The sequence below is a fragment of the Perna viridis genome, chromosome 5, assembly GCF_037379345.1.
Source record: "Perna viridis isolate PV_CMFRI_1.1 ecotype Kerala chromosome 5, ASM3737934v1, whole genome shotgun sequence".
NCBI lineage: Eukaryota > Metazoa > Mollusca > Bivalvia > Mytilida > Mytilidae > Perna > Perna viridis.
Window position 1 is genome coordinate 9,466,981 of NC_142449.1, and position 17,056 is coordinate 9,484,036.

Below are 17,056 nucleotides of genomic sequence, written 5' to 3' on the forward strand. Positions count from 1 at the left end.
TTATTAATGGCATGCTGACTTGAGTAGATCTTACATATCAAAACTGTAAAAATTCTTTTGCATTCTTTTTGATATGAACAAAACAACAAAGCACTTGGAACAAATAAATCAATATAGAAAATGTCTACTGATACGAAACTAATTCTGGAAAAGATTTTAAAAAGAGCATCTCTAGTTTCTGATCTCACCTGAGGCACATTTAAATACATTCCTCATTTTACTATAAATATATTGACTGTTGTGACCCCACAAGATCAGTACAAGTTTGATGTTGGCACTGATGCCACCTTAGACTGCAGGGTTACAGGAAGTCCCACCGCTACTAAAGTTTATTGGACAAAAAGTCAAGCTGGTGGGGCCTCTCAAACTATCAATATGACCGACACCAACAAATATAGTGGCTCTTCATTAACAAGCCCCTCCCTAGTGATTCGTAACGCCCAATCTAGTGATGATGGCACCTATAGATGTTGGGCAACAAATGCTGTAGGCACAGCTCAAAGCTCTCCTACTAAAGTCACCATAAGTGGCTGTAAGTACTCACCACATATTACCCATAACCCTCAACCCTCCAATAGAACCTTCCATATTTCCCTTCCAATAGAATATTTCATGTTTCCTACCAGTAGACATCAACATGATCAATATTATATTTCCCTATTATTCAGATAATTGCCAATTCATACTGGTCTTTATACTTTTGTACTTATGAACATTAAATATCATTTACATGAAAAAAAAAGTAATTGTTATTTACTTAATTGTGTCAACTTGCTTGAGTATGATGAGAATAGTGGTGGGGTAAGTCTCAACACCTTTAGAAGTAGGACGATCAGTGTCCATTATAGATTTGGTGGTTACTAAAACCATGACTTTTGATAAATTCATTCTTTTAAGATGAACCTAATTTTGAAATCACCAAATCCAAATTGACACTTGATTTCTTAAAAATATACAAATGTCTAATCCATTCAACTGAAACTAGAGAATAGAATTAATAAATTTGACATGAATTTTAAAAACTTGACAATCAATGATATGAGTAGTTTTACTAAAAAATTGCCAAAGGCAATGTATGAAAAAGATATACATAAGGCTAGAGTGTTACATGTACATGTATTAGAATGGATTCTACATCAATTGCTTAGAAGATTTTTTCAAGAGACTTCTAATTATGAATGTTTCTATTAAAGCATATACAAAGCTATTCGAATGGTAATGATTTTTTTATGATTCATTTTATTCTGCTTGTGCTTGTATTTTTCTTTGTTTCAATGTAGCAACCTTTGACTGATCTTTATAAAAAAAACAGTATTGTATTTTAATTACAAGTTAATGTCTGGATGTAACTTGTTTACATTGCGACTTTTTTTCTGGAAGCTTTATGAAGACCGATTTCAAATTTTGCTACATTTTTTATACAGTAACAGATACTGACATTCCTAAATGATTTAAGAGTAAAGTTCATTTTTTTCAATGAATTACAAGTAATTTCTGTGATGTTTGAATTCTTCTATAAAAATAATTTAAATTCAGCTAAAAAATATCCTAGCATTCTTACCCTAATACATTACTGTGTCAGTATCCTGTTTTTGTAGTGGACAAATTTGATTTCGATTTAATTGATACTTACAATATGTATCACAGAGCAATTTGAAACATAAATGCATTTATCATTTCTTTGTCTATTTTGCAGAATCTATTGATTCTAGCTTGTTTACCGATTAAATTTTATTTTTGCTGGGAGATAAAAATTGCTTACAACTAACCTTTGAAAACTTGCCTGCCTTTACTTTTTAAATGCAAATAATCAAAGGATTTATATGATACAGCAGGAAGGCTATGTCACTTTAATTTTAATATTTGACTCAAAATCTATATATGCTATGATACTTTTTTAACATTTCTTCATATCAATTTCTATCTATGGATTAACAAGTGTATGAGGTCTGATCAAAATCAAATTATTCCATGATTAAATAATGATTAATTTCATCAATAAAACATTTTTTATTAAGAGTGTTTTATTTTGGAGCAAAAGGCAATGTCATGAAATCAACAGAAACTTCTTGTTTCCCAATTTATATAAGTATAATAGTTGGTTATAAAGAATAAAGGTTTTGAAAAAAATAAAGAGGAAATTCTCCAAAGGAAAGATTCTATAAAAAATGGGAACAATATCAATTTTAAAAACAGAACTGAAAAATACTATATTGGATTAAGGTACTTTCAGTTGTGGGTTTAGGATTGAGGTACTTTCAGCCGTGTTGAATTTCAATTTTTGGTTTGACTACACTTTAAAAGTTACACTGGTTCCCCACAAAGAATTGTACATTTAATTGGAATAGAATTTGTTGACGTTTTATTACATTGTCTATTGTATTTGCACATTAACACATAGCTTATAATTCTGTTTATTCTATAATTAACTGAATGTTGTGTTTATTTTATACAGTTTAAAACAGGAATAAGGGTTACATTTTGAAGTCACACGGTTTCAGTTGTTGTGATAGCTATACACATGTAGCTATAGCATTTTAATACATCACAATTGAAGTGGCTAACATGATATTGAAGATGAATATCAATTTGTAAAGTTCTTAAAATAAAGACAATGCCAGTTTTGTGTAATTTCCTTGAGATGAATAGTTATTTTAAAGTGATTAGTGCTACCATGTCACCTACCAGCTTGCAAATCGTTAGGTATAATATATAATGGTTAAATGTAACATATTCTTTAAATTTATATTGAAAATGTTTAAAGTAACTAAGTAAAGTAAAAGATTAATGATTCATATAAAGAAACTTTTTTTTGTCATTGTTTAACGATAATTCAATGTAATTTTTTTAATGAAGACTTCTAAAAAAAGTATTAAACAAATTTTGTTTCAATTGAACACACCAGTTCTGAAATAGCAATCTTATAAATTAATGTATAACCTTCTTTTCCATAGCTGTTCCAACTGTTACCCTAACATCCACTAAGTTTCCTCTTATTGTTGGAAATGAAATTGTGTTAGGATGTAACGTCATTTCCAATCCTGCACACACGACTGTATACTGGATATTTACCAATAGTGCTGGGCAGACAACAACTATTACATCATCAACTAGTACTATCAAGTATGGTGGTGTTACTCTACAGTCACCTTCACTTATCTTAAAAAATGCTGATTTCTCTGACATTGGTAAATATATCTGCTATGCTACAAACTCTATTGGAACTGGCAACAGTGGAGAAGCTACCTTGGAAGTTTGTGGACGTAAGTACATTAAAAAATATACTCCATGATTTGCTCAGGAAAAGAGCTGTGTTCTTGTTATTAACATTGGTATTTAAAACTAAACTGATCTTTTGGTTGAAGAAATTATATCATTTTTAAATCCATGTTCTATTGTTGTTTCTCAGTTGCTCAAGATTAAAGAATTTAAAATAAATGATATCCTATTTCACATGAAGATCTAAATGCCTACTGGGAAGAAAACTGTTGTATTTTACATGATTTCTGTTGTAGAACCCCCAACTGTGAATGTTCCTGTACCAAATAATAACGTGGACTTCGGTAACTCTGTTACACTGACATGTTCTGTCACAGCCACCACATACAATTGTTTATTGGCGTAAGCTTAGAAATGGAATTACAACCAACATAAATGTTGCTCAAAGTGGTGGCAAGTATGCTGGTTCCTCTGTTTCTAACCCATCCCTTCAGATCAACAATGCTCAGTTAGATGACCAGGGAAGCTACACTTGTTATGCTCAGAATAGTGTTGGAACTGGACAGAGTACTCCAACAGCGTTACTTGTCACAGGAAGTAAGTAGGGCCAGTGTCATGATGGGATTTACTCTGTATTTGGACAAAATATTGTTCTCAAAATGATTTTGGAGTGAATTACTCTAAGTATAATGAACATTTGATTATTTGATGAAGCTTGGCCTAGATTAATTTATAAAAATGCTTTAGTAAAATTTGCAGACATAACTTTCAAAAAATGTTTAAAGTTCTTAGGAATTATCATGAATATCACTGTAACATTGTTAGTACAATAAAATACATTGTGTAGATGCAGCATATCATGTATTTTTTATATTTTACATTTCATTTATTTTAATTTTCCTTAGATATACCTTATGTAAGAATTGAACAATCTCAGTACACTGTGGACTATGGCAAGTCAGTAACCTTAGGCTGTGTGGTGACTGCCAATCCAGTTCACAGTAAAGTTTATTGGCAAAAAATTAAGAATAACCAGGTGACAACAATTGATGCTGCTGCTATTGCCAACAATGCTCGTTATAGTGGATCTACCACGGGATCACCCAGCCTCACCATCTCTAATGTTAATCTGGATGATGCTGCTTCCTATATCTGTTTTGCTGAGAACAGCGTGGGAGTTGGACAAAGTTCCCAGACAAGAGTTGTTATATCAGGAAGTAAGTCTTTAATATACTCATACCTATGTTAAAACAGAAATTTTCATATTTGGACATTTTAGATTTGTTTTCAATAGTAAGATATCCCTGCTGTCAAATTATGTTACTATTAATTATCTAACAGATTACACTTTCATGAATTATGTGCTTTAATTATTATTTTATTATCTTCTGACTACTTGTCCCATAAATACATTGTACTTATTTAAGTGATCTATGTTTTAATACAGCCAGATAATTATGTTAAGGTTTATTGAGTAAAATCTGTATCACATTCAAACAATCATAGGTTTTTGTTGTTTTTAATCCTAGGTGCTCCTCAAGTAGCAATTTTGTCCAACAACTACCGAGTGAAAGTTGGCAATACCATCACTATCCAGTGTGTTATAACAGCCAATCCATCTGTAACATCTGTTCAATGGCAGAGATTGGTCAATGGTCAAACACAGAATGTTGACGTTGCTGGTAATGCTAGGATTACAGGGGGTACAGTAACAACTCCATCTATAACCATCAATAATGCTCAGTTCTCAGATGAAGGCAATTACATTTGTACAGCTACTAATGTTGTAGGAACTGGAGCCAGTGCTCAATCTTACCTTGATGTCTTTGGAAGTAAGTTGTCATTTCTTATGGGGACATTATTATCATCAATATTATAATTATTAGTAAAATTTTATCAGGTGCTGGAAATTTGTTCATTTACTTGTCATGAAAATTGAATTTTGTGAAGAGTTGTCATTTATTTATCAGTATCAAATACTTATGTGTTTAATATATTTATCGGTTGATAATTGTTAAATTGATCCTTGACAACTGTTTTAAGACAGCTTTAAATTTAAATGTAAAAGAAATTCAAAGATTGAAAAAACCTCTATAGAGAGATTGAGGACCAAACTTCTATCTTTTCAAAAAGTACATTGTGTGTTGAAGTTTCATTTTACTTCTAAGAATCAGAATAATAATGTTACCTGTATTCAAATATTGTCTTTACTGCAACAACGTTTTAAATCCTGCAATTAATTTTCAGTTATTTTACCAAAATGAGTAACCACATGCATTTTTTGTGAACAGATGTTCCAAGTGTTGCTGTTCCACAGACACAGTTTGATTTTAACTATGGACAAACTGCTACCTTTAATGTACTGTTACTGCCAATCCAACTGAAACCAAAGTTTATTGGAAAAATTGTTGCCAAATGGTCAGCTTCAGGAAGTAGATTTAACTTCATCCAAGTACAGTGGATCAATTGTTGGCTCTCCAAATCTTATAATCTCACAAGTCAACAAAGATGACCAAGCATTTTATCAGTGTTTTGGTGACAACAATGTTGGTACCGGCAGCAGTGCTCAGACTTTCCTCAGAGTTCAAGGCGGTAAGATTTTACTCCAGATTTTTAAAATTATAAACTGTATGTTTTTTTTTAATTATTGAAAGTTTAGAACAATCTTCATAACATTTGTATAAGAAGGATAATATGTCACCAATTACTTTCTTTCAAATTTTTTTTATTCAATATGAAAAATAACGATTTTTGAAATGTTTTCTTTCTAATTCATAGATATTCCAGTTGTGTCTGTACCACCAACTCACTCTTTCACCCTAGGAACAACAGCAGTCCTTCAGTGCACTGTCAATGCTAACCCACCACATACCAATGTTTACTGGGCAAAATACAACGCCCAGAATCAACTTGTCAACATTGACATGGGAACAAACAATAACAACAAGTACCAGGGTGCTACCCAGTCTTCCCCAAGTCTGACCATTCTCAATACTGTAGCTGCTGATGCTGGTAGATATGTATGTTATGGTGTAAATATTGTTGGTACTGGTCAGAGTGGTACAACTACTTTGGATATCACTGGTGGTATGTTTACTTAATTAAAAAAAAATATAAATCTCAATTACTATACTCGGCGTCACATAAATAACATACTGTTAAAATTTGAATAAAAATATTTTCTACGACTTTATTGACACCAACCGTCGTTTAAATTGTCTTAAATGACTTGCTCATTCGTTTAGCCAAACAGCTTCTCAAAAACAAGTCGCTTATTAGCTTAAATCATGCGTAACAAATCCTTACGGGAAAATCCCATACTAATATCCGCCATGTTGGTTTTTACGGGACGATTTGTTTACCAACGAAGTGCGTAAGTTCCCGTCGAACTCCGGTGACAATCGTCTGCTTGATCAACTTCTCGGTATTATACGTTGTTCGCGTAAAATAAATCCGAGATATCCGAAATAACGCCGAATTGCATTCTGGGTTCTTCGGTTTTTGGACAAACCATTTAAACGTAAACAACATCTCCTAGCAACCCGATCACTGTAAACATGGCCGACTTTTTACAATGTAAATATTGCCACCTAGAATTAAAATCTGACCGGAATTTAACGATTCAATGTTTAGGGAGAAGCCGTTTGGCTAAACGAATGAGCAAGTCATTTAAGACAATTTAAACGACGGTAGGTGTCAATAAAGTCGTAGGAAATATTTTTATTCAAATTTTAACAGTATGTTATTTATGTGACGCCGACTATAGGAAGATGTATCATGTCATACTATTGATGAAAATAATTGTTTTCAACAAGAGAAAAAAAACCAATACAGTTTGTTTTACAAAGATTAGATCAGAAGGCAAAATTTTATGATAAATGAAAAATGAATACTTCATAACTTGCACAATTTATTCAAAATTTATTTCATGCAAGGCTATTTTAATATGTTTCAATACATTTTTAAAATTGTCTGCACTTACAAATATTTCTTAATATTATTATTATTCACAAGCCAGACACAGTTGAAACACCGTCTTAAATTCTTCTTCTAATTCTTGTTTTAGCTGTTCCAGTTGTTAGCATTCCACAAGACCAATACACTATTGGTATCAACAACCAGATCACACTGGCCTGTACTGTCTCCGCTTCACCTGCTGAAACCTCTGTCTATTGGACAAAACAAGTGGGAAATGCCAGTGAGGTCACCATTGACAAAACTAATACAGCTAAGTACCAAGGACAGACTGTTAATTCACCATCACTGATTATCCTAAATGCTGATTTTAGTGATAATGCTCGCTATTACTGTTTTGCTACAAATGACATTGGCACTGGGAAAAGTAACCCCACAACTTTGACTGTTACTGGCAGTAAGTACACCTAATCAGCAAACCTATATTTGGTCAGTTTCTGTTTAATATAGAGTATTTCAGTTATATACTAATCAGAGCCTTATTGGTCATTGATAAACACTAGTAAATTGTTTTACGTTCTTTTGCTTACTGTACCTTTGTGTTTCAGCTGTGTCAAATGACCAGATTCCACTCAACAGTTATTCCGTGAACTATGACCAGACTGCCACAATTCCATGTACTGTTAATGCTGCACCATCAGCAACTAGTGTGCAGTGGAAAAAAGATTGTAAATGGTGTCGAGCAGAATGTTGACTTGTCTTCATCTAAATACTCCGGAAGTACTACCCATTCACCAGCTCTGATTATCTCCAATGGCAGTCACCAGTGATGAGGCATTTTATATCTGTACAGCATCTAATTCAGTTGGTACAGGAAGAAGTTAACAAACATTCTTAGATGTACTTGGTGGTAAGTATAACTTCATCAACTGTCACAATATTTTTACTTATTAGAATTTTTTTATACTTATCAGTTTTAAAAGTTTTTAAGTATTTTTTTTCTAAAAATTTCTTGAAATTGAAAAAGATATAGTGTCTGATTTTACTGTAAAGTCTGATATATTAACAGGATGAATTGTAATACATAGGACATTATGTTTAAAAAAAAATGATATATAATTTTAAATGTAAAAAAATTTGAGTATTAACTTTTTTTATATCTACGATGTTTTAGCTGCACCTATTGTCAACATTGGAGCCAACACATACTCAGTTCAAAAGAACAAGAATGCTGAATTAGTCTGTACCATTAATGCCAATCCTCAAGCTCAGTCAGTTCAGTGGTATAGATTTAATGGTGGTGTCCAAACAGCTCTTCGTAGTGTTTCTGGAAAGTACAATTCTCCTACTGTCAGTTTTAGCCTGAACTCACCATTTTTGACCATTAACAATTTACAGCAGAGCAATGAAGCAAACTATAAATGTTATGCTGTTAATTATATCGGAACTGGAAGCAGTCAGAACTCATTTCTGGATATGGTTGGCAGTAGGTTCACATTTTAGATATACATGTTGTTTGATATTCCTGTGTTGATTTACCAGTTTTGTTAATAATTATATTTCTTCTTTCCAATTATTAAAAAGATGTAATGCCTTTAAACCAAAAAATAAGAGATAATTATTTGGTAATGGTTTTGCTCTCAGTTAACGTGTAGAGTTTGTAAAAACTTTTTTTTATCAGATTTCTAATTTGTGATTTTACTAATTTTTTTTTCAGATGTACCCCAGGTATTAGTCTCAACGCAATCTGTCGACGTTAATATTGGTGGATCAGCCACTATAGTTTGTAATATCCAGGCTAACCCTACCCACACTAATGTATATTGGAAGAAACTTGATGGTACTAATAATCCTATCACCATCTCTATTGACAACAGTAAATATGTAGGTGGCAGTGTCAACAATCCTTCTCTTACTGTCAATAATGCTCAACTTTCAGACAGAGCTAACTATGTATGCTTTGCTTCAAATGATGTAGGACTTGGACAGAGTGGACAAGCTTACCTCAATGTCATTGGTAGTAAGTATATCAAATTTTAATTATATTTATAGAATTTGTTTATAGTAAGCTGAGTAACTAAGTAACATAATATTAACTGTGGTGTTAAACAACATTCATCAAAACCTTGACAAAACACCCCATCACACATTTAATGTCAGTCTGTAATCATTTAGTTATTCTGTCAGTCATTTTAAAATACTATTTTGGCTATGCACATTAATGTATTCAAACTTGTGTTAGCATTAGCAGAAATTAATACATTTTTTTTATTGATTATTGATATTTAAATATTGAAGATATTAAGTTAAAATGAATTACATTGTTCTTATGATGTGACAAAGTCAGTTCTAGACAGTTCCATAGTCTGGCAAACTATCATGGCTAAATTAAATTTACCTTGCTCAACCTTTAAAGATTGTTTGATTATCATTTATTGTTTACAGGAAGTCTTTTATAATATATATTAAAGAGTGACCATTTCGTTATAGATCCTCCTGTAGTAAATATTACCACTTCATCCTACACTGTACCATGGGGAGATGAAGTAACTATTGTTTGTACCATAACTGCTAATCCTACCTACACTGGTGTCTCATGGAAAAAAATTCAAAATGGTGTTATTGATGTGACTAATTCCAACAAATATGAAGGTGGCGTGGTAGGCAGTCCATCCCTGAAGATAAAACAGGCTAACAGGAACACAGATCAGGCCTTCTATGAGTGTTCAGCTACTAATAGTGTTGGAACAGGAACCAGTAGCAGGACATTTGTTACTGTTTCAGGAAGTAAGTTCATTTGTCATTTTACTTTACAGCAGGTTAATGATAAAATTCTTTGATTTATTCCTTATGTTATAGGTTCAAGAGTAATAAAATCAAACATATGAAGTGTATTAGGATTGTTAAAGTATTGATGTAAAATTGTCCCAATTTCATTACAACATATGTGTTTTTCATTTGTTGAAAGAGTACATGAATTTGAATTTGTGATTTTTCTGAAAACTGTACTTCAACAGTATTCAAGAATTTCTCTGCATCATTTCAAAAATGATGCAAAGAATGTTATGTTGCTTGTAACAAGATTGAAGTCATCACTACAGAAGTTTTTTTATAGAAAAGCAGAGGATGCATACTCTAACAGTGCATCTGGTTCATACTCCCAGTTTTCATTGGAGTCCAAGTTGCTCATTTGCATTTGTTACTTTGTATGTATGATTTAAGTTACTTTATGTTCTTTGTTGTGTATGTCTGTTTTCTATGTCTGGTCTTTGTCCCTGGATTACATTCTTTTGATTACCACTATAACCTTGGTTCCCTTGATTACTCTTTAAAACCTAAAACTATATATTTATAATGTATTTATGTTTTGATTCTTTCAGACATTCCAGCTGTTGCTATTCCCAATAACTACCAGGTTGAAATTGGCCAGAGTGTCATTGTTGTTTGTACTGTTAACTCAGACCCTGCTCACACCACTGTACAATGGCAGAGACGATCGGCCAGTGGTTCTGTCACCAACCTTGACATCAGCAACCAAAATAAATATCAGAATGGAAACTTAAATAATCCATCCCTCACTATTTTGAGTGCTACTGCTGCTGATGAGGGTTATTACATTTGCACTGCTACCAATGCTGTAGGCACAGGAACAAGTGGAGATCGTTATGTTGATGTCACTGGAAGTAAGTTTCATATGCTAGGAAAATACCTCTAAATTTGACGAAAAAAGTTAATAAAATGTTAGCCTTCTGCCAATGTGATTTTTTGTAAATTTTGCAAAAAACTAACAAATTTTTTTTATTGAAATGATTAAATTGCTATGGTGTACATGCACAGTAATTTCTAAATACTGGAATATAAAAACAATATTTTTTCTTAACTGACCTAATTTTTTTTTGTGAAATCATAAAGTTCATTCTTTGAGTTATAATGCAGTATCATTTTGTTGTAGTGTTCAAACTATTCCTGAAACTTTCTAACAACTGCAAAATATTCAATGTTTGTCCTTTTTTTCAGATATTTTACAAGTTTCAGTTCCACAGGATATTTACAATGTAAATTATGGACAAACAGTACAGTTGGTTTGCACTGTCACTGGATCACCAGTAGCAACAGAGGTATACTGGGTCAGGGTCAGACAAGGTCAGTCCACTGAAATCAAAGCATCAACCATGGATACCAACAAATATTCTGGAGTAATACTTAATAATCCATTCCTGACTGTTCTGAATGCCAATGAAAATGATGGAGGTGTATATAAATGCTATGCTAAAAATATTGTTGGGGTTGGTCAGAGTCAACAGACCCAGCTTAATGTCATTGGAAGTAAGTACAAGGAGATATCTCCTTTTTTATACTTTCTGATTTTGTTAACAAAGTGGTTTATTGGTAAGTGAAGTTTAAAGACTTTTTCTGTTATATGCATATAAGTTTTCAAATTAGTTATTCTTTTTCTCTGATATCAATTGCTGGATGTCTTCTATAGATATAATTATAAAATGTTGAGAAAAATAGATATTGTAAACAAACATCATCTTCTTACAGGCAGACCAACAGTTACTATTGGATCAGATTCTTACAGTGTCAATCTTGGAAATTCTGTCACTTTACAATGTACAGTTATTGCTACACCCTCTGCACAGTCTGTAAGATGGAATAAGATTGACTCTAACGGAAACTCTAACCCTGTTGATGTAGCTGGTAACCCAACCAAATACACTGGTGGATCACTTAGTATACCATCTCTTACCGTCTACAATGCCCAAAGTACAGATGGCTCCTCATATACTTGCCAGGCCACCAATGCAGTTGGGACCACCGTCAGCAGTCAAACTACATTAACTGTTGTTGGAAGTAAGTGTTGTTTTCTTTTGTTTTTTGTTTTCCCATTTAGTTATTTTTTCCTAAGTTCATAAGAATCTAAAGAAGTCAGCCATGATCAGCTTATACCATTATGCAATGCAACAAAAATAGTTACAGTCATTTGTTGTTTTCTATCTTTTAAGTTTGTCTTTCAGTAAGGGATTTACACAATACAACAATTTACATTTGATTAATACTGTTTTCAAAAAACGAACAAAAAACCAAAACAATATAGTCAGTAGTTAGATATAGTATAACTGGTAGTATCCAGCTTGACACTGCAAACACATACCATTACATTTTCCTAGTTCTAATTTTGACAGTGTGTAAATGAACACGAAATGTCAATTTTGTATATATTCCTGAAACGAAAGTCCAAAATGTTTTGACAATGTATGAATAAATACAGAAACCAACATAGTGTGCACTTGTCATAATACTTGTACATTCTGTAACCTGGATTGTATATTGTTTACAGATAAACCTGTGGTGAAGATTGGTCAGTCTCAGTACAGTGTTACGGTTGGTGACAATGCCTTGTTGGAATGTACTATTAAATCTAATCCCCTCCATACAGCTGTATTCTGGAGGAAGATAGTCAATGGACAACCTGTTGAACTTCCTAGCAACAGTCGTTATGGCACCCCTAACCTTGGCAATCCTTCCCTGTCCATTTCAGGAGTTTTGGCTACTGATATTGGAAACTATAAGTGTTATGCTACTAACTCAGTAGGAACTGGAGAGAGTGCTCAAACTTACTTAAATGTTATTGGTAGTAAGTTAGATTGCTGTCTTGAGATACCAGTCAAGTTTATTTAAATGGTCATTCATGGCAGTTTAAGCTTTACATTTGTTTGAAGTGAATTTAGTATTTTGGTTCAGTGTAAAGTATCATTAGAAATCATTATAACTAGATTACTCAATACAGAAATTTTAAGAACAGCTTTGGTGCTCATACATTTGGTATAGTTAATTTAAAAAAAAATTCTAAAAAAAATCTTGGTAACTGATGTGTGGTGGTAGTATTTTAATGTTTTTCATGTGTGCATTATTTGTAGTTTACATATTCTTACTTGTTTGGATTTTTATGGAAACTAAAAAGTCATTCCACAATTAATTGATTTGGCCATAACATGGTGAACTGGAATCTTATTGTATTGATTTTGGTAGAGTGCTTTGTGTCTCACATGTACACTAACACTATTGTTTGTTACTATAACTGTCGCTATATGGGATAAGCTCAACCTTGCATACTATAAACAAATGCAGATGTTTATCCTTACAATATTTACGTATATTGAACACTCTAATGATTCTGTTTTTCTTGTAGATGCAGGCACTTGACAGTTTATAAAAAAATTCTTCTGTAAATTTATAAATGTTTCTTTTTGTTACTATTTTGAAGCTAAACTGAAATTAAAAAGTACAGTAAAAAACTGTCTGAACAAAACCCTAAATTACCTGTTAACCTTTTTAAACCAGACACATTATAAATCCATTAATGTCAGTTAAGGCATATTTTGAACCTGGAAAAACCAAACACCTGTCAAAAGCAAACAAACTTCACAATCTACAAGGAGTTTTGTTTAGACAGGTTTCATTGTGTTTTTGTTTCAGTAAATTATTACAGATGTCCTATTAATATCTTCAACAAAGCTACAGGATAGTGTCGTTAAATCAAACTGTAAAGATTTAATGTCTCTTTTCATTGTGATCATTCTTCAATAATGGTTAATGTATTGTTTTGTAATTTTATTTAGGAAAACCTGTGGTTAATGTTGCTTCCATTCAATACTCGGTCAACATTGGAAACTCCATCATATTACAATGTAATGTCCAGTCTAATCCTGTTCATACTTATGTTAAATGGCGGAAAATTGATGGTAATGGAAATGCTGTTGATGTGGATATGACCAATAACAGATACACTGGGAGCAAAGTCAATTCACCATCTTTGATAATCAGTAACACCGTGAGTGGTGATCAGGGAGAATATATCTGTCTTGCTACAAATATTGTTGGAACTGGACAAAGTCGACAGACTTTCCTCACAGTTGTTGGAAGTAAGTTTGATCAGTGTTTAAATCCAAATTCCAAAGTGTTTGTGTTGGTTTATAATGGTTGTCATGAAGTTAATTTGACATATCTGAACATAAACATATTCATTATGAGTTTTTGGTTAAATGTCCACAGGAATACAGCAATGAACCAAATTTAACTTAGCAGTGAAATATTTATTTAATTGAAATCAAAATTGTTTTGCAACCCTATGTAACTCATTATTCTGATTTACTAGAAAGAGTAATCAAGGGAACCAAGGTTATAGCGGTAATCAAAATAATATAATCCAGGGACAGAGACCAGACATGGAAAACTGACATACACAACAAAGAACATAAAGTAACTAAAATCATACATACAAAGTAACAAAAGCAAATGAGCAACTCAGACCCCACAAAAAACTGGGAGCATGGACCAGGTGCACCGGTAGGGTGAGCGTCCTCTGCTTTTCTAGAAACACCCACCGAGTTGCTCATAAAAAGTAAAGTGCGGGGTAGACAAACGAGGAAAGGAAAACTATGACCCGTTGAATAAATCAGTGTTCATGGTATAGATGGATACACCATAACGTTCCACGAGTTCATGAGCTGCTACGAAATATTTTAACCATCTTGTGCTTTAGTCCAGGAGAAATATTGTTTATAATAGCAGATATTTTTCCTGATAAAGATAATACCACTGAATCACAAACATTGCTTGTATTTTATGATATAAATCATAGAATTATATTTTGTATGATTTTCTTATTTTAATGATTGTCTTCTGAAATTCTAAATGATGAATATTTCATTTTAACTGTAATCTTATGTTTGATAGTAATGCATATACAAAATAAAGAATGTATATCTTATAGATTTATATTAACTTTAATTAATAGGCATTCCAGCTGTTACTGTTCCAATTCCAAATTACTCAGTAAATACTGGTTCAACTATAACTTTGGGATGTTTCTACTCTGCTAACCCACAAGCTACCCAGGTCAGATGGGAGAAAACTGTCAGTGGTAATACTGTAGATATTGGAGATACTACTACCAACAACAAATATGGTGGATCTACACTTGGATCCCCATCACTTATAATCTACAATGCTGCTGAGAGTGATGAAGGATCATACAGATGTAAAGTCTCCAATGCTGTTGGTACAGGAATCAGTTCTACATCTACAACTCTGAATGTCATCGGAAGTATGTAGAATAATTTTGATTTACATTTATACAACATTAAAGTCAATAAAAAACCACGTGGGTGGTTAACAACTATCAAAATCATTGAAAATACTAATAAGTAATAATTTAGAATGTTTTTTAAGATAATTTACAATTTTATAGAGAATAACAAACAGATAAAGAATGTGAGCAATGTTTCTATGTTGATATACTGTGACAGCGAGGGCAATTTACTCTTTACAGTTTCTGTTATCCTGGTTTATCCTCATAATACAACTTATTTTATAGATGTTCCAATAGTGACAGTACCCACTGGAGCATACACAGTCAATGTAGGTGAAACTAAAACACTTATTTGTGTAGTGTCTTCTGTCCCTGCCCATACAAATGTCTACTGGCAGAAGGTTTCTGGTGGACAGACAATAACTATTGATACAAACTTAGCCAAGTATGGAGGATCAACCACTAGCAGTCCTTCACTTGTCATAAGCAATGCTGCCTTCAGTGATTCAGGCACTTATTATTGTTTTGCTACAAATGCTGTAGGAACTGGACAGAGTACCCAGGTTGTCCTTGTCGTTGCTGGAAGTAAGTGTTTTCCACGAGCTAACTTTTGGCACATTGTTTTGACCTGCATATATTATTTTCTCATACATGATAATAATTGCTGTTTGCCATATGTATTCATGTAGATTTTAGGTCCACATAAACTGCATATCATCAGAAAGACCATGAGCTTTGCTTGTAAGTTTATTTAAGTCCTTTATTATAGAAATGATTCAATAATTTTACATTTTTTTCTGGATTGCTTGATTATTTAACACAAGCTTTTTCAATTGTGCTTTGTCACAGGTTAATACCTTTGAGTTTTGATATGTTGATATTTACATATATGTGTATAACCGTTTTTGTATTGAAGAAAGAAAAAACATAATTTTTAAAGATTGGATCATTTTTATAATGGATTAGAAAGTAGACAACAAAACACTTAGAATGTGCCCCTATACACATGTTTGTTTGTCATTATATTTTTTTTTGGAAGAATGGGTTTGAGCTTGTGTTGGTGGAAAATAATACTTACTAAATATGATATATTCTATCAAGAAAAACCCTAATTAGGCTGGTAATGCATAGACCTCAAATATCTTGCATTACCTTTTCATACAATATAGAAAATATTACTTCAACGTACAAACATTTAGTTGATACAGATTTTAATAAAATGCCAGGTAAATTGAAAGATAAACGAAACTGAATATCGGAAATTTCAAGTGTTAAAGAAAGTATACCAAAGTTGTGGTTACGGTCTTTAAAGACCGAAAGGTCAAGAAAACGGTAGTCAATATTAATAAAAACATCATCCCGGAACGCAATGAATCAAGAACATTTAAAAGATTTGGGCAATCTGGTATTTTATAAATACCTAATAGAAACAAAAACAAAAATAAAAATAAAAATATAGGTATCGAAAAATGGAAAAAGGGATTTAATGGCGGTTATTTTGAACAAGATAAAAGTCTTACTTTTATACACACCCTAAAGTGCATTAAGGTTAGAATGTTTAGGTGGAAATTAATCACCTTTATACATGTATTTCCAACAATGGAAAACCTGCATAAATGGCAAATAAAGCCCTCAGCAAACTGCATAATGTATAAAACTATTGATAATTACCAACACTTTCTTACAAATTGCTTAGCAGTCAAAGAATTATGGAGCAAAATAAGAGAAATTTTAATCAAAATTAATTATGATAAAGAAATCATTTTGAAACATCTAGTTATAGGATATAAAATACATGATCAAAACTATTGGGGCATCAACATTATA

The 17,056-nt window shown here is 32.3% G+C and overlaps 1 pseudogene across 1 annotated transcript in view; it reads left to right on the top strand.

The window, feature by feature from the left end:
- The window catches only part of LOC148615894 (basement membrane-specific heparan sulfate proteoglycan core protein-like), a 38,675-nt pseudogene that overhangs the window by 232 nt on the left and 21,387 nt on the right, over positions 1-17,056 (top strand). Inside the window, exons 2-20 of the transcript XR_015921947.1 lie at positions 254-532; positions 2,955-3,263; positions 3,516-3,816; positions 4,125-4,436; positions 4,749-5,051; positions 5,511-5,811; positions 5,998-6,306; positions 7,286-7,591; positions 7,743-8,044; positions 8,309-8,620; positions 8,852-9,154; positions 9,625-9,921; positions 10,515-10,817; positions 11,152-11,460; positions 11,680-11,988; positions 12,476-12,772; positions 13,758-14,060; positions 14,936-15,244; positions 15,515-15,814. The product of XR_015921947.1 is annotated as a basement membrane-specific heparan sulfate proteoglycan core protein-like (transcript). The remainder of the gene's footprint in view (positions 1-253; positions 533-2,954; positions 3,264-3,515; positions 3,817-4,124; positions 4,437-4,748; positions 5,052-5,510; positions 5,812-5,997; positions 6,307-7,285; positions 7,592-7,742; positions 8,045-8,308; positions 8,621-8,851; positions 9,155-9,624; positions 9,922-10,514; positions 10,818-11,151; positions 11,461-11,679; positions 11,989-12,475; positions 12,773-13,757; positions 14,061-14,935; positions 15,245-15,514; positions 15,815-17,056) is intronic.